This window comes from Asparagus officinalis, chromosome 10 (assembly GCF_001876935.1).
Source record: "Asparagus officinalis chromosome 10, Aspof.V1, whole genome shotgun sequence".
In the NCBI taxonomy this organism is placed as follows: domain Eukaryota; kingdom Viridiplantae; phylum Streptophyta; class Magnoliopsida; order Asparagales; family Asparagaceae; genus Asparagus; species Asparagus officinalis.
The window spans coordinates 60,901,224-60,929,043 of NC_033803.1; positions in this window are offsets into that span (position 1 = coordinate 60,901,224).

The following is a 27,820-nucleotide window of genomic DNA, read 5'->3' on the forward strand; positions in this document are numbered from 1 at the left end:
CGAACTCATAGTCCTTAATGAACTCTACCTATCGCCACTGCCTCTGGTTTGAGTTCCTTATGAGAGAAAATATACTTCAAAGTCTGATGATCTGTGAATAGCTCGAACTGCACTCTATACATATAATATCTCCATGTCTTCAGTGCGAAGACTACTACTGCTAGCTCCAAGTCATGTGTGGGATAGTTCTGCTCATGTATCCTCAACTGCAGCGAGATATAAGCCACTACTCTCTGGGTTTGCATCAAAACACCTCCTAGACCCGCTAATGACGTATCCATATAGATGATGAAGATCTTATCACTGCTTGGGATAGTCAGTACTGGCGCTGTAGTCTACCTAGCCTTCAAAGTCTCAAAAGCCTCCTGACACTCTGTGACCTAAACAAATAGTACACCCTTCTTCATAAGATGTGTAAGTGGCATCACAATCCTCGAGAAGTCCTGAATGAACTTCATGTACTAGCCAGCCAAGAAACTACAGATGTCTGAAACGGTCTTTAGCGGCTTCCATTCAAGTAGTGCCTCTACTTTTGCGTGATCCACTGCAATGCTCTCTGCTGATGATGCCTAAAAATCTAACCTCATATAGCCAACACTCGCACGTGCTAAACTTGGCATATAACTGATGCTCCCGCAAGGTCTGCAAAGCCAATCGAAGATGCTATTCGTGCTCTACCTCCGATCTCAAATATATAAGGATGTCGTCAATAAAAATGATCATGAATTGGTTTAAGTATAAATAGAAAACTTGGTTCATCAAATCCATGAATATCGCGGGTGTATTGGTTAGCTCAAATGATATGACAAGGAACTCGAAGGATCCATATCAAGTCAGGAAAGTGGTTTTAGGAATATCCATCTCTCGAACTCTTAACTGATGATAGCCAGAACGAAGATCAATGTTCAAGAAATGTTGCACTTACTGTAGGTGGTCGAACAAGTCATCAATCCTTGATAGTGGATACCTATTCTGAATAGTGATATTGTTCAACTCACGATAATCTATACAAAGGCGTCATACTGCCAGCCATCCTTCTACACAAAAAGGACTGGTGCTCCCCATGAAAAATGACTCCGATGAATAATACCCTGAGATAACAACTCGTCCAGCTGAGTCTTTAGCTCCCTATCTCAGCAGGTGCCATACGATAGGGTGCTCGGGATATCGGTGCTGTGCCCGGCTGCAACTTGATGCAAAACTCAACCTCTCTCACAAGAGGTAACCCAGGTATGTCCTGAAAGACATCCTGATAATCTGAGCTAACTCTAGTCTTGCACAAATCAGCTCTTTGATCCCTCAGCATTACCTCCTCGATGTACGCCAGGAATGACTCCGTAAACTGGTTGCTCTGTGAGGTCGCTACGATCAACTCAGACCCATCAGACGCCCACAAGCTGACTGTTTTACCAAAACAGTCGATACTGATATGGTAGGATGATAGCCAATCCATATCAAGAATGACGTTAAAATCCAACATCCGTAAGATGATCAAATCGATGATAAACTCGGACTCATCTAGACTGATGACACATCTCCTACAGACAATCTCTAGTAAGGATATCTCCCCTAAAGGAGTAGAGATGGATAATAGTATATCTAAAGGATGTGTGACTAACTGAAGCCTATTCATAAAGGTATGAGAGATAAAAGAATGTGAAGCTCCTGAATCGAACAAGATCCGAGCTGGGAAGGAATTCACTAAGAAAGTACCTTCCACTATGACCCCGCTCGCACCATGATCACATGGTACGACTGCACATACCCTGTCGGTAGCTGGTGACTGCTGGACTGCTGGCGGTGGAACATATAGGACTATCTATCTTTCAGGAATCTCGAGGATAGCACAAATCTGGCCTGCTAGCCCCTCAATCCCCGGAATGGTAGGTGGTGCCTCTATCCTCTGCTGGCCGTAACCTTGGCCCTGTGACTACTGATCCTGACCATGGTTTTGTTGCTGCCCGTATCCTCATCTCTGTTACTGGCATGAAAATTCTTACCCCGCTGCTGGGGTCTTCTAAGTCTTGCAAAAGTTTTCTTTCCCTTTCCCTTGTCTCCGGTTAGTCCTGTTTTCATAATTAACTATCAGTGTGTTTCCCTACTCCAATCGGCTAGTTTTAGCTGCTTATCGAAGAAGTAGGTAAAATCCTCCCATGTAATTGACATCCGCTGCTCCGGCGCAAACCAAAGTCGGTGTTACCCTCCGGTGTCGCCCTTTAAACTGAATATAGCTAACCTATACTTATGTACTGAATCGACATTAAGTATATCTAGTAATACTTCCTACATATTCCTTCCATTTATGAACTGCAACTGAATCTGATGTGTCCAAAAATTTTGGTGCTCCCCGCTTCTAATATCTTCCTCAATCTTACTAAGTCAAGCTTCATGCTCTACTTCTCTATTAACAGCTAGATGTGGTGATGGTGTAGTGTCTCGAAGGGCGGTGTCAATCTCCCACTCAAAGACGACTCGCCAGCATAAGTCGGACCCGTCCAGCTCACCAGCATGAGTTGGGGCCTACTTGAGTCGTCCGATTCACCCGCACAAGTCAAGATTGCCAAACCCCGCCTGTTTGGTCGACTCGCCAGCACGAGTCTAACCTCGCCTGATTGTTGAGCTCGTCCGCTTGAGCTAAAAGCTTGCTTGTAGGCTTGAAGCTCACCTAAAGGCCAAGCTCGCCTAGCAGACTCGTGTTTGTCAATTGCCCACTTAGGGTATGGGAACAGTCACATCAATTGTTATATCACACAAATCCAGGGGGAGAGCATGGCGCTCCTCACCTAGGCATGGCCATATTCCACAAATCAAGGGATTAGCCAGAACTCCCCTATTTCTACAAATAGCCATTGATGGCTATAAGAATAGGTGGTTGGTCGGCCCCCCAAGCGGTCACATCCCGTAGCTAGGGCAGCTGGTGCTCCTCACCCCTACTAGTGATCAAATCCTATAAATCAAGGGATGGCTCACACCATCCTTTGCCTATTTAAATCTACATTGGACCAATGATCAAGAGGTTGATTGGCTACTTAGTTTTAGATGGCTAATCATCCAACTTCTGAAGGTTGGACCTGAGCTCATTTGCTAAAGGCTCCCTTGTTGAAGTAGACTCGATCTGAACTCTCAGATTTGAGGCTCATTGGCTCTTTGCAAACTCTTGCATAGTAGCTCTTAGTAGACTCGATCTGAACTCTTAAATTTGAGGCTCATTAGCTCTTTGCAGACTCTTGCATAGTAGCTCTTTGCAGACTCGTCTGAACTCTCAGACTTGAGGCTCTTAAGCTCTTTGCAGACTCTTGTATCGTAGCCCCTTCCAAGCAGTCGGTCGACAAGCGCAAGCACTTGTTTGGCCTCAAGTAGACTCAAACCTAATCACACTGGAGTTTCTACTGAGTACTGATAATCCAACCGCGACTTCGATCATATCGTCCAAGGGAAGCCAACTTAACACAAGCATCGAGGGAGATGTTCTATCGTTACCGAAGAACCCACATTAAACAAGAAGGGCCTTCCCTTCTCCTCTATTGTAAAACATTAATTATTAGTTTATAATAAGTCAATCTTATAAACACAAACAACCCCTCATCGAGAAGTCAATTTTTACACCCAACAGACTTAGCCTTGCCTTTTTTCTTTTTAGAGTAAGTGCTTGTCCACTGTTGGTCTTTAATCAGATCGGGATGGACCCACATTATTTCTCCTTTTGGAGTAGTAAGGGGTACCAACCATTTGTCCTTCTGACCATGTGGGTCAATATTCTTCACATGTATTTCCCCTTTGGAGATGGGAACAACACCGTCAATGGCTGCTATAGGAGGAAAATCTCTAAATTGGACCGATATCAAATTAGTAGATACGGTCTTCTATTCGGGTTTCAGCTTAAGCACGTTGGCATTGACCAGATGTTGCAGGATATCCTTTGAGACATAACATCTCCTTGTAGGATGTCCCAGCATTCTATGGTAGCAGCAGTAATTGGGGTCGTCCATCTTTCCTGCCTCATTAGGCTTCTTGACATCGGGAAGCTTCAGCTTGTTATTCTTCCAAAATAGTTGGAACAGAGTGTCCACATATTCCTCTTTGAAAGAGTATGGTTTGGATACTCTTTGCTGATTTGGCACTTTGCCCTGCTTGGCAAGTGGCATTCGAGTGCTGGTATCGGTGCCATAGTCTCCTTTCCCTTGGATCGGGGAGCATTGCGTTGGTTATGTTATGCTTGTGGCTTCGACTTGTTAACTTCTTCAGTTATAACCCGGGCAACAATTTCTTCTGCTTGCTCTCCTTGGGAGACCAACTGCTTCTAGGAATGACATTCGGCTATTCCTAATTGAGCCAAGAGATGGGTCTACAAGTCTTGCCTGGAAATTTCCACCAAAGTAGATTGTGTCATAACTGATGGGTATTGCAAGGTCATGCTTCGGAATCTCTCCACAAAGGAATTTATGGATTCTCCTTCCTTCTGCTTAGTGATGAGAAGGGTTAGGACAAAGACTTTTGTATCATCCTCAAAGAACCTAGCTAAAAAGAGCCTCTCTAGATCTACCCATTTCTGAATAGACCAAACAGGGAGCTTCATAAACCACTCGAAGGCAACACCCTTGAGGGTGCTGATGAACAACTGAGTCAAGATGGCATCATTTGCTATCACATCTCTAGTCTGTGACTTGAAGTAGTATATGTGCTGATTTGGCGATCCCGTGCAATCAAAAGCTTGTAGCATCAAGGCTTTAAACTTTGGCGGATAAGGAGCTGTGTCCTATTCTGCGGGATAAGGCCTCATGACCCCTTCCTCATGAAGCTCACTCCTATTGGTAATTACATTGAGATGGGCTTCCAATTCATCTACCTTAGCCGACTAAGGATTCTGATCTCTTTCGACTTCTTTCTCATTTTCAGAAGAAGACTCTATGTGGTGAGTTTCTTGATCAGACATCTCATCCACTTTTTGTTTCCCTTTTGAAGATGACTTAACTTTTTAGGAAGACTCTACTTTTTGGACTTTCTCTGCGACGAGTTGAGTCATCAGATCTTGCAACTGATTAAGAGTCTCTTGCTGGGCTTGGAGCATGGCGTGATGTTCATCGACCCTCCTCGGCAAGTCATCGAAGCTCCCAATCATGTAGACGAGATTCTCATGTGCTACAAAAGAGCTTGAGGATTAAGACTCCGCAATGGCTGAGTGTTCATCATCTGAAGTGATTCCCCTGGCTAGCCTTTGATAATTAACCGAAGGAATGTCTTCTATCTGAGTCCGAGTGTGCTAGTATATTCCTTTGAACTCATCATAGATTTTCGTGACAGTCGGTGAATGACTTGTCTCAGCATTGTCAGAACTAGGAGCCGAGGCCTTCCCTCTGCCAATCACATTGATAGTGACCTTGGGATATTCAGCTTCTGAAGCCTTCTTCTTATGACGTCATCATCGCTTGGCAGGCTTGGCGACATTTGTTAATCAGTCGAATACTGATTGCCCTTGTGTGGATTCATAGCATTGGCATTTCGAGAGGACTGCAGAAAGAAGCTGCTCACATTGATATGAGTAGACTGCTTGTTGCGCTGGTCATTCTCTTGACAGAAATTCCCACAAGTCAAAGACTTAGGATGTACCTCTTATGGAACGTGAGGGTAGAGATGGAACCCCATGTCCGTCGGTGGATGGGATTGGTTCTTTGCAAACATGAATTTTAAATCCATGTTGATCTTTTTGAATACGACGAATCACATCGTGTTCCGAAGAAGGAACTTGAGGGTCGTGTTTAGCTTGATTAATGCAAGGCTGAAGTCTACATTTTGCTGGTGAAACGAGCCCCTGAGAGTTGCATTCTGGCTGGCTAACGTAGTGTTGAGACTTGTGTTTAGGATCTGGAATGCACTCTTGGAAGTTGCGTTCTGTTTTGGAAACGCTACCCGGAGGGTTGCGTTTTGTTTGAGTAACGCAGGCCTGAGGTCTGCGTTCTAATGTCTGAACACATCCCTGAGGGCTGCGTTTAGTTTGAAAAATGCTTCCTTGAGGGTTGTGTTTTGGATGGACAATGTGTCACTGAGGGTCACGTTTAAGTTGGATCATGCGGGGCTTGTATTTGGGCTCATAACCATGAGGCTTGCGTTCTAGAGGAGAAATGTAGCCCTCAGGTTGAGGTTCACAAACGCGGCTCTCACGTTGATTGAGAGATTAGCTACTAGGAGATAGGCCCGTTGTAAAGATCTTCTCCTTTGTCGAGCGGCATTCTTTTTCGCTTGTTATAAGGCCTTTGCAATAAGGTCTTCGGCATCGCTTGTACTAGCCGCCACCATGGACCCCTTCTGGCTGGATATCCATCGTGTCAATGCAGGTATAAGATCTTTGACTCATTTGACGAGTCCAACAGAGGCCGAGCCCATTCCTTTAGAGGAGGACCTGTTCGAGCAGTCTTGACCAAAAGGGAGGACCTCCTTTGATGATTCAGTAATGGACGGAGCTTTGGTCTTGTTGGTGACTGTGCGGACCATGCGTATAGCCTTAGGGCTAAGGGATCCGAAAAAAAGTACATCTTCGTACTTGGCTTGATGGAACTCTATGACGAGAGTCTCGATCGTTATTCCAGCTAGGTTGACATTGGATTACGCCACCACTTCTTCATCTATGAAGCTAGTCCCCAGCAAAGTTACCATTTTTTATTTGGTGGGAAAATTAAAAGAAGAAAATAGGAAAATTGAATTTGTATTATTCTCTCTAATAGACTTAGAAAAAGATTTAATTACAATTCTCTTAATGCAATCCCTCTCTAACAAACTTAGAAAAAGAAATTACAATCTTCTTGTATCGGATTCCCGATTTACAAAAGAGAGAAGGGGTTAACGGATACCCTTCTCTTTGTTTAAAACTGGGTTCTTCTTAGTGTCGATGGAATGCTTCCCTCGAATGCTTGCGTCGACTTTGCTTTCCATTGACGATTCGAACACTTCACCTCGTAGAACGTTGTCTTCGCCTCTTGACTCGAAGTCTTGGACGAACTTGCATGGAAAGTTTAAAAAGAACTCTTAACGAGTTTTAGAACTCAGAGGGAGTTTAAACTCTATGGAAGAATTGATTAATTTAATTGAAAACCGGTTTCATGCCAAGAACAAACTCCTTGTTGCTGAAATTGAAGATGCCTCGATTGAAGAATGATGAATGCCGATCTTCTTCTCCAAAAGTGCCTTTTTATCTCCAAAATTCCTGATCAAAAAAATTCCCCCTTGAACTTCATTGAGTTTCAAGTATTTATAGGGGAATTAAGGGGTGTGACCAACCCCTTAATCCGCTCCTAAGTGGGGCGGAAATCCCTCAAATCGTGGGGAGAAAACGGTTTCTGGAACCGTTTAACTCATATTTGAATGAGTCAAATGCCAAAACTGGCGTTCTGAGCACGAACTCTGCGTCCAATGGATGGGACACAGAGTTAAGATCTTCATCAAGGTAGAAAACACAGTGGTTGTGCTGCATTTTTTAACTGGGAACGCAAGGCTGAATCTTGCGTTTAGTTCTTGAAACACAGAGGTGAGTTCTGCATTTTGATTAAAGAGATTGTTGACTTATGATCTCTTTCGTAGAGCGTTACAAAAATCGTTGTTTTCTAATCTTCGCTTTAGCTCCTCGAAACGTGGGAACCGTCAGATTGTACTCCTGCAGTTGTTTGTGAAGACTATTGAATCAGAGCTTTCATCAGTTGTCGTGAAGGTCGTCGAACTGTAACATTTTTTGATCTACGTAAAAATCTTCCAATTGTAGCCTTTATTTGCTGACGTGAAAGTTATTTGATTGTAACTTTCATTGTTGAATTGTTAATGTGTAAGTCATCAGATTGTAACTTCCATTGTCAGTGTTTGATGAGATCAACTATCTATTGTAATTCTTAGACAACCTACAATTATCTTTTTCTTATGAAGCTTTAATAACTTTTGACAAACATATTAACGTGAATAAGTGAACAGAGCCTAGCGCTAAGTTTAAACATGCTCCAGGTTTGTGTCCCCCTTACAAGAGTAACGATTCAAGTATAGATATTAGTACACTGCAACAAGGAAAATCATTTATTATTTACTCATGATTATGTTTGATAAGTATTATGTGATAGCATGTGTTTTAAACTACCAGACATTGTTATCATCCAATGCTCAAAATCTGATTCATATACACCAGATATACCATGGATATGCATCCCATTTCCTCATTCTGGTTGTTCAGTACAACATCATTTGGCAGACATTAAGTGAACATTAGGAATGACCGAATGAGAACTGTCTGAAAGTCCTCAAGAACGTATTTGTTTGTGGAAAAATTGATGTAAAAAGACAATGAAAGAAAAATTGATTTGTATTCTCTCAAAATCGATTACAATTTGGATTCCGATTACAAAAGAGAGGAGAATGAATTTGATTCTCCCCTTTGTTTAAAAATGGGTTCTTCTTGGTAGCGAAGGAGTGCCTCCCTCGAATGCTCGTGTCGAGTTTGCTCTCCGTTGACGATCCGCATGTCTTGATTCACTGGAACGTGGTCTTCTCCTCACGATTTGACATTGTGGAGAACTTGCATGGCAAGTCTTAAAACTCTGACCGAGTTTAGAAGAACTTGCAGAGCAAGTTTGAAACTCTGGACGAGTTGATAACTCAGATCGAGTTTGAAACTCTATGAAAGAGTTGATTTAAACCGAAAGTTCGGTTAATAAGCCAAGGCCGAATAATCTCAAAGGCTTCAATAAAAGCCTTCCAAAATGATTCAAGAGCTCCTTCAAGTCGCTGATCTCCAAAGCTCATTGTTGCTGCAGAAAGCGGCAAGATGCCCAATCAAGGATCCCCCAAAAAAGTCAGCCAAAAAAGAGAGCCCTTTAACTCAGTTGAGTTTCTCACTATTTATAGGGGATTAAGGTGGTGTAACTGCCCCCTTAATTTGCTCCTCAATGGGCTGAGTGGGGTGTAACCGCCCCCTCTTAAACAGCTCCCCAAATCGTGGGGAAAACGGTTTTGAAACCGTTCTGTTAGTGCTTTGAACGAGTCAAAACGCCAACCTGGGCGTTCTGGACCTTAACTCTGCGTCTTAGAGATGAGACGCAGAGTTGGGCGCTTGTTGGGAGTTGAAAACGCAAGGGTAGCTTGCGTTCGAACCTTAACTCTACGTCTTACAGATGAAACGCAGAGTTGGGCGCTCATTGGGAGTTGAAACGCACAGGCCGCATGCGTTTCGGATATTGGAGACGCACAGTTGGCTTGTGTGCTGACTCTTAACTCTGCGTCTTGAGTTTGGAACGCAGGATTGAGTGTTTGCTGAAGAACGCACGGTCCGTGCGTTTTGTGTTTTAACTCTGCGTTGCAGAGTTGAATGTTGACTGGAGAACGCACAGTTCGTATGCGTTTTGAGTTTGGGAAACGCAGAGGTGAACTCTGCATGAACTGTGTGTTTTTTGAACCTAGGACGCAGAGTTGGGTTCTGCATTAACTGTGTGTCTCTGTTTGTTGGACGCAGAGTTGAACTCTGCGTTTTAAGTCTGGAACACAGCCACGACCTCTGCGTTTCGAGTTTGGAACGCAGCCACGACCTCTGCGTTTTGAGTTTTGGATGCAGAGGCGAGCCTTAGGTGGGCTCGGCGAGCTTTAGGCTAAGTCTGATGTTTTGACGAAGTCCAGTCTTGCGGACGGACTTCAGAACATAGCTTGCTGCGAAGAACAGGTCATAACTTTCAAACCGTAAGTCGGAATTGGACGAATTATATATGAAAATCGGCTATCTTGACGAGACGGAGCCGACCAAACCAACCCTAAAGGGTTTGGTTTGCTCCATCGGTTTTGCCAAATTCCTTACGGTTTGAGAGATATCTGCATTTTAAAATGAAGAGACCGTCAATTTGTAGTCTCTTTTGCTAGAGCGTAGCAAAGATTGTCACCTTGTAACCTTCGTCTTGGCTCCTTAAAAAATATGAGAGTCGTCAGATTGTAACTCCTGATGTTGATTGTGAAGGCTGTTGATTAGAGCTTTCATCAGTTGTTGCGAAGGTCGTCAGATTGTAACCTTCTGGAAGTCGTCAGATTGTAACTTCCATCATCGGTGTTTGATGGGAGATCAACTATCTATTGTGATTTTTAGACAGCCTACAGAACCCTCTCCAAAGTTTTTGAAAGTTCGCGGTTGACTGGGACGAATTTTTGGAATACTTTGGATCTCAACTCTGATCCTGGAGCTGTTGATTCCTTGTCATAAGGAGTTGTTCTCTGCACCCGCTTCAAAGGCATCTTGGTTAAAAAGATTTGACACGCAGGACCTATGAGAGGATGAGCTTCGAATAGAAACTGTAGCGACGATACAAGCTACTCATGAGCAGAAGCTCTCAAACTCCACACCACGGCTCACATCTATTCAGCTGATGGGCCCGCAAACATTCATAGGATTTTTGGCAAACCCTCAGCCATCAACGGATTTGATAAGTCTTTACCGACTACCGTTTGAGTCGGGCTAGCATGTGAATTATCTACGTCCGTTCCACATGTAACGTTGTGCTAAGAGAATGAACTCTCTTAGTCTTGATGCTATGATTTTGAATACATAGACTTTGTCATTTTGACAGGAAAAGACTAACCGGCAACGCGTGTTAGGCGTAGACTTATCTCTGATTAGGGATTGAGATAAAGTCCCCCATGCGTGTAAAGCATGGATTTTGGCGTTATTAATAACAACCTGCTACGATATTGAATACGTAGGCTTTGCCATTATTACGGGAATAGGCTACCCGGCAGCATATGTTAGATGCAGACTTATCTCTGATTAGGGATCGATATAAAGTCCTCCATACGTGAAAGGTATGGATTTTGGTGCTACGATGTTGAATACGTAGACATGACCATTTTCGCGGGAACGAACCACCCGGCAGCATGTGTTAGATGCAGGCTTATCTCTGTTTAGGGGTCGAGATAGATTCCCCCAGGCATGAATCCTGGTGTCTTTTTCATGGCGAAAGATTAACCGGCAACGCGTGTTAGGCGTAGACTTATCTCTAATTAGGGATCGAGATAAAGTCCCCCATGCGTGAAGGCATGGATTTTTGGTGTCGCGATGTTGAATACGTAGACTTGGTCATTTTCGCGGGAATCACCTAAAGTAAAATTCAAAAATTTTCTTTATTATCACTAGGATAATTCCAGAAAATCTTTAATCCGCTGGGGATTTTATAATGAAAACTTGCTATTCTTATTGAAAAAGAATTAACAAGTTCATTGGGGGGTTTGACTGTTTTGTGGACCTACCGCTCTATTAAAGAGAGTCGATAAGTGGATTTTTGTTAGAGGTGTAGTGTTAACATGACAAGAAGAATATTGCGATCGGAACAATTTTGAGGACTTATCGCTCTATTGGAGAGAGTCGATAAGTGGATTTTTGTCAGAGGTGTAGTGTTAACGTGACAAGAAGAATATTGCGATCGGAGCAATTTTGGGGACTTATCATCCTGTTGAAGAGGATTGATAAGTTGATTGTCAGAGGTGTAGTGTTAACATGATGAGAATTTGTTACGATTGGAGCAACTTTGGGGACTTATCATCCTGTTGAAGAGGATTGATAAGTTGATTGTCAGAGGTGTAATGTTAACTTGACAGGAATGTGTTGCGATTGGAGCAACTTTGATGACTTATCATCCTGTTGAAGAGGATTGATAAGTTGATTGTCAGAGGTGTAATGTTAACTTGACAGGAATGTGTTGCGATTGAAGCAACTTTGTGGACTTATCGTCCTATTGAAGAGGATTGATAAGTGGGTTGTCAGAGGTGTGGTGTTAACATGACAAGAGAATGTGTACTTGTGACTTGCACAAGATTTTGGGGACTAGCGTCTCGCTGGGGAAGATTGCGATTTGTGCAATTTTAAGGACTTATCATCCTATTGTCAAGGATTGATAAGTTGATTGTCAGAGGTGTATTGTTAACGTAACAAATTGGGAGTGATGCAAACTGAATGCATACTCTGTGGGGATGATGATCGTCAGAAGTGTAATGTTAACTCGACGATGTGAAAGATTCGTTACTCTTAATCCAGTGGATTCCAAGTAATCAACCCCCAGTCTTGATTAAGACTTAGCAGGGGAATAAAAAGAGGTAGACAAGGCACATTACCTAGTGGGGCACTATCCATGAAGTCGGAATAGAGTCACATCACCAGGTAGGCCATTATCTGATGAGTTTGACTATCAGAGGTAACTGTTAACGTGATAGTTTTTTAGACCCGTCATCCTGCTTGAAAAGGATTGGTGGGGGAATTTGGAGGAAATGGACTATCAGAGGTGATCATTAACGTGATAGTTTTGGTAGACTATTGAACATGACAACTCAGAGAATTTATTATTCATAATCCAATGAACTACAAATAAACCAACCCCCAGTCTTGAACAAGTGCAGGGGGGAAAAGGAGTAGGCCACTATCTAACGAGTTTGACTATCAGAGGTAATTGTTAACGTGATAGTTATTGGAGACCCGGTATCCTACTGAAGAGGATTAGCTTCAGTGGTCGTAGTATCTTCCCCTTCTGACTGAGGAGATTGGGCTTGGTCCGATTGCTCATGTTGATCCTGCTTACTTTGTTCTTCAGTTTTGATCCTGGCAATAATCTTTTGAGCCTGTTCGCCTTGAGAGATTAGTTGTTTCCAAGAACGGCATTCTGTAACTCCTATTCGGGCTAGGAGGTCGGTTTGCAAATTGTGTCGACAGGTCTCTACTAAGGTAGACTGTGTCATACCTAACGAACACCGGAGAGCCATGGCTCTGAACCTTTTGACGAAGGCTTTGACGGACTCCCTCTTCTTCTGCTTAGTGGCGAGAAGGGTATGAATGGAGACTTCTGTATCCTCTTCAAAGAATCTTGACAGGAAGAGTCTCTCTAGATCCGCCCACTTTTGGATACAGCCCGCAGGCAGTTTCCTGAACCATTCAAAGGCAATTCCCTTGAGGGTGCCAATGAACAATCGAGCCAGTATGACATCGTTTGATATTACATTTTCAGTCTGTGATTTGAAATGATAAATATGTTGGTTCGGTGATCCCGTGCCGTCAAAAGTTTGTAGCGTCGGGACCTCGAACTTTGGAAGATAAGGGGCTGCATCCCATTCGGCAGGATAGGGCCTGATAACTCCCTTATCTTGGAGCTCGCTTCTGTTGGCCATGGCATTGAGGCGGGCTTCCAATTCTTCCATTTTGGCAGACTGGAGATCATGCTCGTTCTCAGTCTCTCTTCCTTCATCAAAGGAAGATTCCATGTTGTGGGCTTCTTGGTCAAAAGCCGCATCATCAACCACTTTTCCCTTCCCTTTGCTTGTGTGAGGTCGGGATGAAGACACTTTTCCTCTCCGGGAAGATTCTTGCCTAAGCGGTGAATCTGTCTCATGAGATTTGGCCTTATCTACGACGATTTGAGTCAACATGGCCATGAGTTCATTGATGGCCTCCTGTTGAGATTTGAGCATGGCCTCCTGTTCATCAAGTCTCTTCACGAGATCTTCATGGCTTCCCGTCATATAAGTGAAGCTCTCATGTTCAACAAAAGAGCTTGATGATTGGGACTCCGCAATGGCTGAGTGTTCGTCATCGGAATTAGTTCCTCTGGCTAAACTCCGATAGTTGATAGGAGGAATGGCTCCTGTTCGAGTCCGAGTACGTTGGTAGATTCCTTCAAACTCGTTAGCGATTTCTCTGACGCTTGGAGAACGATCTGTCTCTGACTCATCAGAACTAGAGATTGATGATCTCCCTCTGCCAACCATGTTGGAAGTGACTCCAAGGTATTCATCCTCTAAAGTCTTCTTCCTGTGAGAATGTCGTCGATTATTGAGCAAAACGACGTTCGTTGGTCGGTTGAACATCGACAGCAATTCCCGTAAGTCAGAGACTTGGGATGAACCTCTCACAGAGCATGAGGGTAGAGATGGAACCCCCTGTCCGTTAGGGACTGGTTCTTGGAAAACTTGAACTTTAAATCCATGTTGATTTTTTTGAACACGACGAATCACATCGTGTTCTAAAGAAGGAACACGAGGGTCGTGTTTAGCTTGACTAACGCAAGACCAAAGTCTGTGTTTTGCTAGTGAAACACAGTCCTGTGATCTGCGTTTGGATTCTAAAACGCACTCCTGACAGTTGCGTTCAGTTTGTGGAATGCACTCCTGAGAGTTGCGTTTTGATTCAGGGACGCACTCCTGAGAGTTGCGTTCAGCCTGATCAACGCAGTTTTGAGGTCTGCGTTTTGATATTGGAACGCGCCTCTGAAGGCTGCGTTCTATCTGGGAAACGCACACCTGAGGGCTGTATTTAGCTTGGCTTATGCAGAGCTCATGTTGAGGCTCGCAAACGCGGAGTTCGCGTTGATTGGAGGATCGGCTTTTTTGGAGTTGTGCCGAAGTCGAGTCTTCTCCTTTAGAGAGGGGACTGTATGAACAGTGCAACCCCCATGGGAGATAGTCTTTGGATGAGTTGGCCACAACTGGAGCTTTAGTATCTTCGGGAACTTTGTAGATCTTGCGCATAGTCTTGGGGCTAAGGGATCCGGAGGAGAGTAACTCTTCATACTTGGCTTGATCAAACTCGATGATTAGAGTTTCAACGGTCGTTACAGCGAGCTTAACGTCGGATTGCGCCACCACTTCTTCATCAGAGAAGCTCATCCCCAGCAGAGTCGCCATCTTTTGTTTGTGGAAAAATTTGCAGCAAAAGAAATGAAAGAAATATTGATTTGTATTCTCTCAAAATCGATTACAATTTGGATTCTGATTACAAAAGAGAGGAGAATGAATTTGATTCTTCCCTTTGTTTAAAACTGGGTTCTTCTTGGTAGTGATGGAGTGCCTCCCTCGAATGCTCGCGTCGAGTTTGCTCTCCGTTGACGATCCGCACGTCTTGATTCACTGGAACGTGGTCTTCTCCTCACGATTTGACTTTGTGGAGAACTTGCGTGGCAAGTCTTAAAACTCTGACCGAGTTTAGAAGAACTTGCAGAGCAAGTTTGAAACTCTGGACGAGTTGATAACTCAGATCGAGTTTGAAACTCTATGAAAGAGTTGATTTAAACCGAAAGTTCGGTTAATAAGCCAAGGCCGAATAATCTCAAAGGCTTCAATAAAAGCCTTCCAAAATGATTCAAGAGCTCCTTCAAGTCGCTGATCTCCAAAGCTCCTTGTTGCTGCAGAAAGCGGCAAGATGCCCGATCAAGGATCCCCCAAAAAAGTCAGCCAAAAAAGAGAGCCCTTTAACTCAGTTGAGTTTCTCACTATTTATAGGGGATTAAGGGGGTGTAACTGCCCCCTTAATTTGATCCTCAATGGGCTGAGTGGGGTGTAACCGCCCCCTCTTAAACAGCTCCCCAAATCGTGGGGAAAACGGTTTTGAAACCGTTCTGTTAGTGCTTTGAACGAGTCAAAACGCCAACCTGGGCGTTCTGGACCTTAACTCTGCGTCTTAGAGATGAGACGCAGAGTTGGGCGCTTGTTGGGAGTTTAAAACGCAAGGGTCGCTTGCGTTCGGACCTTAACTCTACGTCTTAGAGATAAAATGCAGAGTTGGGCGCTCGCTGGGAGTTGAAACGCACAGGCCGCATGCGTTTCGGACATTGGAGACGCACAGTTGGCTTGTGTGCTGACTCTTAACTCTGCGTCTTGAGTTTGGAACGCAGGATTGAGTGTTTGCTGAAGAACGCACGGTCCGTGCGTTTTGTGTTTTAACTCTGCGTTGCAGAGTTGAATGTCGACTGGAGAACGCACAGTTAGTATGCGTTTTGAGTTTGGGAAACGCAGAGGCGAACTCTGCATGAACTGTGCGTTTTTTGAACCTGGGACGCAGAGTTGGGTTCTGCATTAACTGTGCGTCTCTATTTGTTGGACGCAGAGTTGAACTCTGCGTTTTAAGTCTGGAACACAGCCACGACCTCTGCGTTTCGAGTTTGGAACGCAGCCACGACCTCTGCGTTTTGAGTTTTGGATGCAGAGGTGAGCCTTAGGTAGGCTCGGCGAGCTTTAGGCTTAGTCCGATATTCTGACGAAGTCCAGTCTTGCGGACGGACTTCAGAACATAGCTTGCTGCGAAGAACAGGTCATAACTTTCAAACCGTAAGTCAGAATTGGACGAATTATATATGAAAATTGGCTATCTCGACGAGACGGAACCGACCAAACCAACCCCAGGGGGTTTGGTTTGCTCCGTCGGTTTTGCCAAATTCCTTACGGTTTGAGTGATATCTGCATTTTAATATGAAGAGACCGTCAATTTGTAGTCTCTTTTGCTAGAGCGTAGCAAAGATCGTCACCTTGTAACCTTCATCTTGGCTCCTTAAAAAATATGAGAGTCGTTAGATTATAACTCCCGATTTTGATTGTGAAGGCTGTTGATTAGAGCTTTCATCAGTTGTTGCGAAGGTCGTCAGATTGTAACCTTCTGAAAGTCGTCAGATTGTAACTTCCATCATCGGTGTTTGATGGGAGATCAACTATCTATTATGATTTTTAGACAGCCTACAGTATTTATTGTTGTTAAAACTACATTTCAAAGTAGAATTGAAATGTATCAACATAATATGAATGGATATTAGAGACAAATATAATAATTTGAATGAAACTCTTTTTAATATCTCCCAAAAACACAAAGATCCCAAAAACACAACATCGCACTAAATTTAGATCTTAGGTTACCTAGGCTCTTGCATAAAAATTCGCGACTTAAATCAGGAAAAGAAACTCTTTTTACTATCTCAATTCAAGCAAGATCAGGAGGAGAGGAGACGAGACTACCGATGGCGGGGATGGTGGTGACGATCTCGCCGAGCTTGAGCTTGTAGAGAATGGTGGTCTTGCCGGCGGTGTTGAGGACCACCATTAGGATTCTCATCTCCTTCTTTGCAAACAATTTGCTGAACAGCTTCTCAAACGACAACCCCATCTTCTTCTCCCCCTCCTTCTTCAAAATCCCTAAGATTAGGAACAATCCAAACCATGAGCTTTGAGAGGAAAAGCGAATCCCCAGCAAAGGATCGAAGATCGAGAGAGAGAGAGAGAGAGAGAGAGAGAGAGAGAGAGAGAGAGAGAGAGAGAGAGAGAGAGAGAGAGAGAGAGATGACTTCAAATGGCAAATAATATTTTAGAAATTACAGAGATTTTCAAATAGTAGGCGAAAGACATGGGTGGAAATATTTTCAGAAACGACAACTTGTAAATTTTGGGGGGAAGCTCCAGCACTTCAAAATCATAAAAATTGTTATTGCAACCCTCAAATTTAACTATTATTACAAATATTTCTCTTACATCCTTGAGTTTAGAGTTAAAGATTGGATTATTTTAATATTAGTCCTTCAAATCTTCAATATTTCAAAATTACTCACCCAAATAATGGAAATTTCTATTATATCCCTCAAATCATCACAATATTCACAATTAGGCCCCCTGGTTAACACCGGTTAGATTTAAAGAAATATTCCTTTAAATCTAACTATTATTACCAGTTTCTCTTTACTTTTTTAATTATAAAAATACAACCTGTTTGGATCTAGTTGACCTGGTAAAACGTGAAAACCCATATCCATTATAAACTTATTTTTTCTCCAACAGATATCAAATTCACTCTAACTCAATTTCGACAGCTCTTTCTCCTCTTAACCTTATAAAAACTCCAAGACAAGTTTATTCAAATTATTTCCATCCATTTCTTTAGTGATAAAATCTCATTAACTCCTCTCAAATTCATTAATGATGTTTGCAAGCACAAGTTAATCCGTAAATAAAGCCAAGAGTAGCAGAGCTCATCGAATCTGCTAGCATAAAGAATAAAAAATAAATTTTAAAACTAATATAGAATTCCTAATTAATTGAAAAGAGCTATGATAAGTTCTGGTATATCATTAGCAAAATCAATATCGTTACATGTTCATAACACGTATAACTAAAAATGATCTCCTCATTGGTCTCTCAGCATTTTCTCATCATTTTTACTTTTCTCATTATTTTCTCTAAACTAATCAAAGTTGAAGCCAAAAACTCACGAATATGACATCATATATGCAATAATACAAATAATAATATGTGATCAATTTTTAAACGAATATTTAATAGATAAACGAATCGAATATACATCTGGTCAAATTCTAATCGTTAGCAAACTTGAATATTAAAAAATATTTATTTAGTCTTAAATGAACTACCGAATAGAATATGACCGAATAGTTATTTGAACAATTATCGAACTACTTATTAATTATTTGGTTCATTTACATCCCCAGATGCGTTAGCAGTTTTTATAATTTGGTGGACTACTTTTAAAATATTATAGATTTGGAGGGACTAGTATTAAAATAATCCTTTATTTTTTGTGGGGGTCACTCATTAACAATGGGATAATCAATCAGTAATGTTAAATTTTTTACGATGGGCACATTAACATTGGCGACGAATACAGTTGTCGTCAATACTTATTGGCGATGGATACGATCCGTCGCCAATAGGTATTGGCAACGGATGCTATCCGTCGTCAATATTTATTGGCTTATCCTTCGCCAATACTTATTGGCGAAGGATTTTCCTGTCGCTCATGATCATGGGAAACGGTAAAACATTGGCGACGACCAACATCCGTCGCCAATGCAACATTGGCTTTGCATTGGTGACATGGCTGTTCCCGTCACCAATGCTTGTATTGGTGACGGATTTCGAATCCGTCGCCAATACCCCGTCACCAATGCCCAGTTTTTTACTAGTGAATGAAGTGCTTAAATACAATAACAAGAAAAGAAGTTATAGAATTCTAAGCGATGCAGGACTAAAATAAATAAAAACAAGATGACCTAATTGATTATCCTTTCCTAACAATACCCCTGGATGTTGCCATCCGAGAGTCTGAAATGACTAATATGCACTTTGAAGAAGGGGGAAAACCTCCCATTCCAATTTCATTCATGAAAAACCTCCTAAATAAAAATAACCGATAAGAAGCACAGATTGTGAAGATAACTCGCTTTTTCTCTCGTGCACTCCATTCTTGCAAAACTTCGAGGTTGAATGCTTAACTAAGTTGGTGAAGCGGTCGTGTTAGAAATAGAAGGAATCATCCTTGGACCTAAAAGTGTGTTGGAGGAGGAATAAGAAACGGATAAATGAGGGAACTCTTAACCCAAATAAAATACTAAAAAGGACAAGAGAGTTATTAATGAAAGAAAAAAAAGGCTCTAGTGTAGGGATGCCAAACGGTTCGGTTTTATCTAAACCGATCCGCATCCGTATCCGAGCGAATGCGGATATGGTAAGTCATTTTTAAAACCAGACGGATACGGTTTTAGATATGGATTTGGTTCTTTTTTTTGGGATACGGCTCCGAATACGAATATGAGTGTAAGATTCGATTGCGGATACGAATATCCGTAATTTAATAAACATAAGAATTTGGGTCCATTTAGATATCCAAAATTTCAAACCCGTAACCGCTAACTAACCCAAAACCCAACTAAAAAACCCTAGCCTCCACTCCAGTCTCTCTAGTCTCTGCTCAATTTCTACAACGCGACCTGTCATCTGCCTTGTCTTCTCTCAACTCCCTGCCTCACTCCAGTCCGCCCAGCCGTCTTTGTCGCATTGCCTGTCAGATCTTGCCGCCGTCACTGTCCTTTCAGATCGCCGTCGTCGGATCTGTCTCTCCTCTTCCTTGTCTTTGTCTGCCTCATCTTCACCGCACGTCCGTCAGATTCAGTCGCACGCCTCCTTCAGATCCCATCGCCCAGAGTCTCTCACCGCTCTTCACCTCGTCTTTGGCCCCCCTACCTCTCTTCGCACACGGCCGTCAGATCTCGTCCACACCAGCTCCTTAGATTCGTCGCTCCTCTCACCTCCCCCCCCCCCGCCACTATTTCTCTTGTGTGGCTTCGCCCTCATATCCTCCCCTCGAACTTGGACAGTGCTCCGTCGAGTCACTCGACCTCCCCCCGGCTCCTCTTCGCCGTTCTCTGCCACCTCTACAACCCTGATTCTCCTTCGGATCCACCATCGGATCCGTCGTCTGTTCCATAAGGTCAAATCGAAACTCTAGTTTTAGTTTCATTGTCAATATGTTATATGTTACTATAAGATTTTTGATTAAGTTTTTTTTTAATTTCATTGAATAGAAATCATGTCTAATTCTTTGATTCAAGCATCTAATGAAGAAAAACTATTGTATTATATTTTTATCATTTGCGACCACATACATTTATGCAAGGAGAAGCCTACAACCATATGCATTTACCCATTTAGTTGTAATTTATACATAGGTGTACTAATTCATATCTGATTCATATCTATTAGTCGAATATTCATTTCATATCCATGATCATATCTGATTTGATTCTCAAATATCCGAACCGTATCCATTTCCGATGAGTGCAGATGTGGTTAAGGTTTTTTCTTACCGAAGATAATCTGCATCTGTATCTGCATCCATTTATAGAAAGCAGATATGGATATGGTAAGTGTCATGTCCGAACTGTATCCGCTCCATTAACACCTCTACTCAAGTGGGATGAGGGGGTATATCCAATAAATGACAAATGACTAGAAATTTGAAAGGAAAAACACCACTGAGCTTTAAACTATTCTTATCGGACGCACTATATATAATTTGCAAAAAAACTAGAAATTTCTTGAAAGAACAAAAATTCTCAAGCGGGAAGATATTACTTTGAAGCTATTATTCTTCCCTTTGAAATTCATCTTGTTGATAAGGCATTCATTCTTATAGTGTCCTGGCTTCCTGCAATAAAAACATATAATATTAGAATTGGAATCTTCATATGTATATTCTTTACCGTTGCAGAACTTTGTTTTCGTTAATTCTTCATGAATTTTTGCCCATATCTCGATCCTAGAAAGGATTTGAATCATTTTAGTATCAACACACATTGATCATCTTCATCATCTGAACTCGAGCTTGAATCCATCTTCTTCTTTGATCAGGATTTCTCCTTCCTTGCTCTTAAGGCTAATTGTTATGGTATTTTCAGTCGATAAATCATGGTCCCTTACCAATAATAGGCAAATATCCCCCGTCATGCACCATTCAGTTAACTTGACACTTGGGATAGCCGGAGTCCCGACCTAGCTGACTCGTAAAGTCGACATCGACGGTACTTATCGGTCCACTCGGATGATGGTACTTATCGGTCCACTCGGATAACGGTACTTATCGATCCACTCATCAAAAGACGACTCACTGCAAGTCAACTCAATTAGTTAATTAGCCAGCATCTCGCTGGGTCGACTCCAAAGGTAGTACTTCTCGACAGCCCTCGATACAAGTCAAAAGGTGACTTCAACCTCCAACCCAACGCTGACAGTGCATCGACATCTCATTAAATGATTAACAGACACCATCATTTCTCCATCTCCGACAGTATTTATGACACATTGGACCATGCCGACTTCGTATGCCGCCTATCTTATCTCATTAATGTCAAAGTGACCGCACCCATTCCGTGATCACTCTATGACCGACACCTATAAAGTGAATGCTGACTCAACCGCCAGCTCAGACTCGACCGAGAAAGACTAAAATGCCCCTCTTGTATAACTATAAGAGGAAAAACTATTCCCAATGTGAAGGTAAGCAATTTCTTAGAATTTTTCTCCACTCCGCTACACTTGATAACTAAAACAGTTCACAACTTTTCTACTCAAGTACATCACTGACTTGATCTTCGGAGGAACAATGGGGGAAACAGACCTCACCCTCTTACGAGTTGTAATTTGTACAGGGATGAATAGCTCAACTCAAAGCTAGATACTCGGAGAAGTTAGAGGCCCCTAATCAACCTCACCCCCACTACATTACCTGTGTGATTTAGACCATCAATAGTTTGGCACCCATCATGGGGCCTTCTTTCTTTTTTGAGCGAATATATCTGGTTCTGAGCATAGGGCTCATCAATCCATCCCTGGTGGACCACACAAAAGTTACGTCACTCAATCCTAACTTGAAGAGAAGACTCAGAATATATCTCAGAGCCTCCAACAGCAGCTCGCTATGTTCACCAGTGAACTCCTCAGCTGGTTCCCCTAACCTTAGCGAACTACTTCCACCATTCCTCCGCCCTCCGAAGACTGATGATTAGGAACTCATCCCTCTTCTGAAGCTCAGCATGTAGTCCCCCCCTCAGACTCCTTATACTGCTGCCAAGTAGCAGAGGGATCATATCGAGCATGTAACCCCACCACCACGCTAGTCGACTCACCCAGCGGATCCTCCTCGGTGCCTCCTCTCTAACTCTGAAGCCATCGGCTGTAGGCAGTAAAAAATGCCAAGGGACAAAGGAGTGTTGAAGCTCACTACAAGCATGACAAGGGTCATCACAATGACAAACCTCATCTCAGTCAATGAGTCTCGTCTCAGCCAAGATGAGACTCACAGCGCCTCACCCCTCAGAAGACGAACATCATCATTGGAGACGAAGTTCGCCCAGAGACGAAGCTCTCTAACACTTCATTACTCAGAAGATAAAGCTCATCATTAAAGACGAAGTTCGAAGCTCGTCACTAGGGACAAATCTCACTCAGAAGGTGAAGCTCATTATTGAAGATAAAGTTTGAAACTAGTCAGAAGAAGAAGTTCGTCAGACGAAATTCATCCAGAGATGAACCTCGCCACACAGCAAGGCTCATCTCATCAGACGAACCTTGCCATACAGCGAAGCTCATCTCACCAAATGAGGCTGACGCTAGGAGGCTAACGGCCATGAAGACCCATTCAGTCCACGTGGGCTAAATTCAAGGACTCAGTTACGCTCCTGATTCCATGATCATAGCGTCAATTACGTACTGAATGCCTATAAGTATCCATGAGCAGCTATGAAAGAGGCAACCACCTACACTCTTTTGGAGATCTGAGCATCAGATTTTGAGACCCAAGAGTTAGACGCACGAGCGTCAAGGGCCAACAGCAGCTGCAAGCAGCTCAAGCACTCGAAAGAGACTATTTTCTCCTTGAGTCAAAGCGATTTTGCTCTGATCATCAACAAAAAGTAAGCTCGACATGAGCATCAAGCAAGACATCTCATCGCCACATCGAACCCTCATTAAACAAATGAGAAGTTGAATCAATCTTCTCCTCTTCTGTACTTGAAAAGGAACGACTGTAAAAAGATTCTTACCAAGCGATAGAATCCATTCTTACAACAAAGTAGTTGAAGAATCAGTTGTTTCATCTTTTTTAGGACACTACAGAAGATGGCGACCACAATGGGAGATATCATTTTCTTTGAAGAAATGATCGTGGTGCTGTCGAACAAGATTGTCGTGGGAATTGACGTCAAAATCCTCGTGATCGAGTTCGATCAGTCCAAGTATGAGGAATTTCTCTCCTCCCATACTCCAAGTCCCACCAAAGCACACAAGTGCCGCAAAGTCTCTCGTGAGACTCTAGCCAATTTAGCTTATGACAACTCAACCTGAGTTTGCCTTAAGGAGAAATCCTTGCCTATAACTGACGAGACTCTGAGAAGTAGCCGTCAGGCTAAGCAATGGGTCGTTAAACAACCCAAACAAATTTCAATTGCTACGGAGCCCACGGTCAATTTGCTGTCGAAAAGGGCAAGACATCGTCGACACCATAATTAGGCCCGTCATGAAGCCCGCACTTTAGCCTCTCTAGATGGCTTCCACTATCGGCCCCGAGATGACGTGGCTAGAGCTCGTAAATTAGTCGAGACTCGCCCAACTGATATGCGTCAAAATGATGAACCTTGTCCACAACGTGAACCTCGTCATCACGGCTCATGCATCCAAGTGGACCCAGATGACAAACCTCATCTCAACATGAGGCTCGTCAAAGACACTAAGTTCATCTCCCAAATCAGGTTCGCTCTATTGTCAACATTTGTAGAACTGAGGTGAGTCAAGATGACGAATCTCACCTCTAGCACAGAGCTCACCCCACCACTAGGCCCCTTTCAAGTTGCCAAGCCCAGACTCATCCAAGATGACAATTTCATCACTAGGTCCGTCCAATTGGTGATGCTCGCATGAATGGCGAGGCTCGCCCGATTGATGAACCTCGTATCAATCATGAGAGTGACAAGGCTCACCCGACCACTCAAGCTCGCTAATCTCTAACACTTAGAGATTCTTGTGCATGAATAAGCAAACTATCGGAGTTAACAGGGGGTTGTCTTGTTGCTGATCTCTGCGATTACCTAGTTCGTAAATGCAGTCTAAGCTAGATAAAATCTCATTGCAACTGTGAAAGGCTCATCTCCACTGTACTTGCCAAATGCTAGTGTGGGGGTCCATCACCCAAGCCCTTTGTCTTTGAGCGACTGTCCGGACTGCCAGGAGTCTCATCATCCAAAAGAAGATGCTTTCATCCCAGAAAGTAAATTCCTAAGAATGAACCTGCTAAAGTTACAATTAATATGACTAGCAAGGGTAAAGGCAAAGGACTGGATGGCTCTTCTGACTCCTCTGATCCTGAATTATCTTTGGGGCTGAGGGGGTCATTTATTGAGCAAGAGGGTATCTGTTGACACACACGCACCCATACCAGCTCAGTAACTCCATTAGATTATCAACGATTCCCAGACATTTCTGACGATACCGATGATGAGCTTGACAACTCATCCATTACCACTTCCCAAGCATCCAGCATTGATCAAAGTGGACATGCGAATGCTCATATGGCTGGAAATGCGGAGGACCTAGCGAAAAGATTAGAGGAGCAGCAAGCTACTTTTCTCAAACAATAGAAAACTATCAAGCTCATGAGAGAGACGATAGACAAGCTCCTTAAGAAAAAGGAGAAGAAGAAAAAGAAGAAAGGTATCAGTGAAGATTCGAGATTAGGATATCGGTGACCTTCACCTGAAGCTAGGGGATCTAGCCATCCAAACCAAGAGGACACTGATACAGAGGGTGATGAACAGGAAACTTTCCAAATCATCAGAAGCTAAATCCAACCCTTGTAAGAAAAAGCGAGACCAGAAGTTAGACGACTAGAAGCAACTTGATGCCATGAAGCTTCAAAGAAATTTCAAAGAACTAGGGGTGACTAGAGCCTACCCTGCCGAATGAGATGTTGTTCCTTATCCTTCAAAGTTCAAACCACTCAGCCTCCTACAATTTGATGGCACGAGCTCTCCTCTACCCAGCATATCTATTACTTCTAGGCACAAACTAGGTACATAGTGGGAAATAATCCCATTATGACTCAACTATTCATTGGTACCCTCAAGGAGTTGCTTTCGAGTGGTTTCGCAGATTGTAGCCTGTGTCCATAAATTGTTGGAAGGACATGGAGAGGCTCTTCATGGCCAGATTCTTCGATGACAACACAAAAGTATCTATGACCACTCTGCTAGTTGAGAAGCAGAAGAAGACAGAGTTCGTTAGTGACTTTGTCAAGAGATTCAGAAACCGATCATTGCATTTTCGTGATCAGGTCTCGGAGGCCACTCTCATCGAGATGTGCCAGAACAATATTTCCATCAACACACTATCCAAAATGGGCGTTGTTGAAGCTCGTTCATGGAAAGACTTGATCTGGTAGGGAGAACAAGTTGAAAGCATGCTCAAGAGGTTAAATGCTGAAGAGTCGTGTGAATCTCGTCCTAGGAGAGGAGGTGCTAACCAAGGAAACTTCACCCCTTAGACCCAATCAAAGGGGAAGGATACTCTAGCGGTAGAAACCACTTCCACATCCAAACCCTTTTCAAAGCAAATGGTAATCCTTCAGATAACCGCTTCCATAAGTAGTAATACTTCAAAGACGAGCAGGTCATCACGATTCTCAAGACTTTAATCAAGATGAAGAAGATCAAGCTTTTAGAAGTGAAGTGACCTTAGGAGTCTTTGAGAACGAATGATCCTAATTATTGCATGTACCACAGAAAGGTGCATCACCCGACGAAGGCATACTACATCCTCAAGGATAAAATCCAAGATTTATTAGATGTAGGGATCATGACCCTTCAATCTGAACAAAAAAGAAGGTGTCTGCAAACATGGTCTCCTTGTGGTTCATAGGCTTCACGGAGCTTCTTGTGCAAAATGGTGTGAAACTGATCCCGCAAGCAGAGACTAGTGTCCTGAATCTTGATCCTCACCATCAAAAGGAGAAGGAAGGCAAGGTTATATGAGTCTATCCTAACCTACTTGCAGAAGAGCAACATGCGTTGACAAGTTCAAAGATGTCCAAGGCAATGTAGAAGTCCTGAAATGTTGTTCTACCATCCCAGACGAGGTGGTTGAAACTGCTTCCCTCAGCAGTTCCAATGATAAACAGCCAGCATTCACCACACAACTTGTTCAGACATCAAGAACCCGTGGTGAAAAGGCGTACTTGAAGAAATACCCTGAGACGGGAGACATCTCACCAAATCCAATGGAGGAAGCAGCAAAGAAAACATAGTTACCCGCCAGTGATCCAAAAGCAAAGGAGCTCCGATATAATAAATCGCTCAGGAAGGAGGCTCCTGAAAGCTCAAAAAGTCCTTCTTGGTTCGATGTGTTGACCTAGCTAGCCAACATCCTGGCAAGAATCACGTTGTTCGAGCTCATGGATTTATCCAGATTAACTAGGAAAGCTCTGTGTGAAGCACTAGCAAATAATGAAGCATTCCATGCTCATATTCCACCGATTCCAATGGAGGAAATATAAGAAGCATGCCCACAATGCCATCAAGTCTTTAGAGGACGGATGCCCTATATCACGTTCTCCCCAGAAGACATGTTTGTGAAGAACCCGAAGCACGATAGGCTTTTATACTTCACAGGATACATTGGCTCAATTTGGGTAGAACGAATCGAGGTTGACCCCGGTTCCATCCTAAGTATTATACCGTTAAGGCTCATTAATCATCTCGGGGTCCCTCTTTACCATCTATCAGCAATGGGGACTACCAGCTATGGCTTCAATGCCTCTAACACCCGTCCTCTTAGTAAAATCAAACTTAAATTCTAGATGGGGGACTTGAAGACGGATGTCACCTGCTATGTCATTAATGCAGAGACATCCTATAACTTGTTATTAGGTTGACCATTATTGATGCTCGTAAACAAACAGTCGATGGGGGTTTCCCGCAGTCGGGTGCAGCTTCGATCCTGGAGACGGTGGGGAAGAAGGAGAGGATGAATATTGGGGCCGACTTCTCCTCTGACTTTATGCCCGATTCTGAGTGCGTGGGGTGGACTGATAGCCTGCACATGCAAGAATCGCAGGAATACAGGGCTAGTTTCCCTCATGGTACATCCGACGGTCAAGTCAGTTGATGAACTTAGGGAGGGTTTATTGAGAGGCCCCTGGGCCATTGAGGACCTTGCAGGGGGTTTAGATGTTGTAAGTATTAAAAATACAAAAGAGGGAGTAAAGCTAAGGTGCAAGAAGAAGTCACCCCAGATCCCCCTGCCCTTACCTTTCTTACCTCCTTTTATAGCCCCCCTCTGCCTCTGGGAGTTTAACCCTCGGCTTTTGTTGACTATGCACAGGAGGCGGTTTGAAAGGTGAACCGGCAGGTTGCTGAGTCATCTTTCTTCCTCCAAGTGTCAGCAGGTGACTGGGAGGGAAGTCACTCGGTGTCAGGGGAGAGAAGTCTTCTATGGGCTCTGGGTTTGTCAGAGTAGGCAGGGTGTAGGGTAGGTTGGCTGTATGGACGTCCTTCATTCTCCAGGTGACAGCTGACGATTGGAGGAGAAGTCATTCGTGCATAGGAAAGCATCATGGCGATCTTCTGAGAAATGACTTGTAAGCCGAATAAGTGGCTCGTGCAAGAGATCCTTGTCAGAGCGTATATCTTGATGGGACTGGTCAATGCTGTAGATTCGAGTGACATTTAAAGTGATCCCG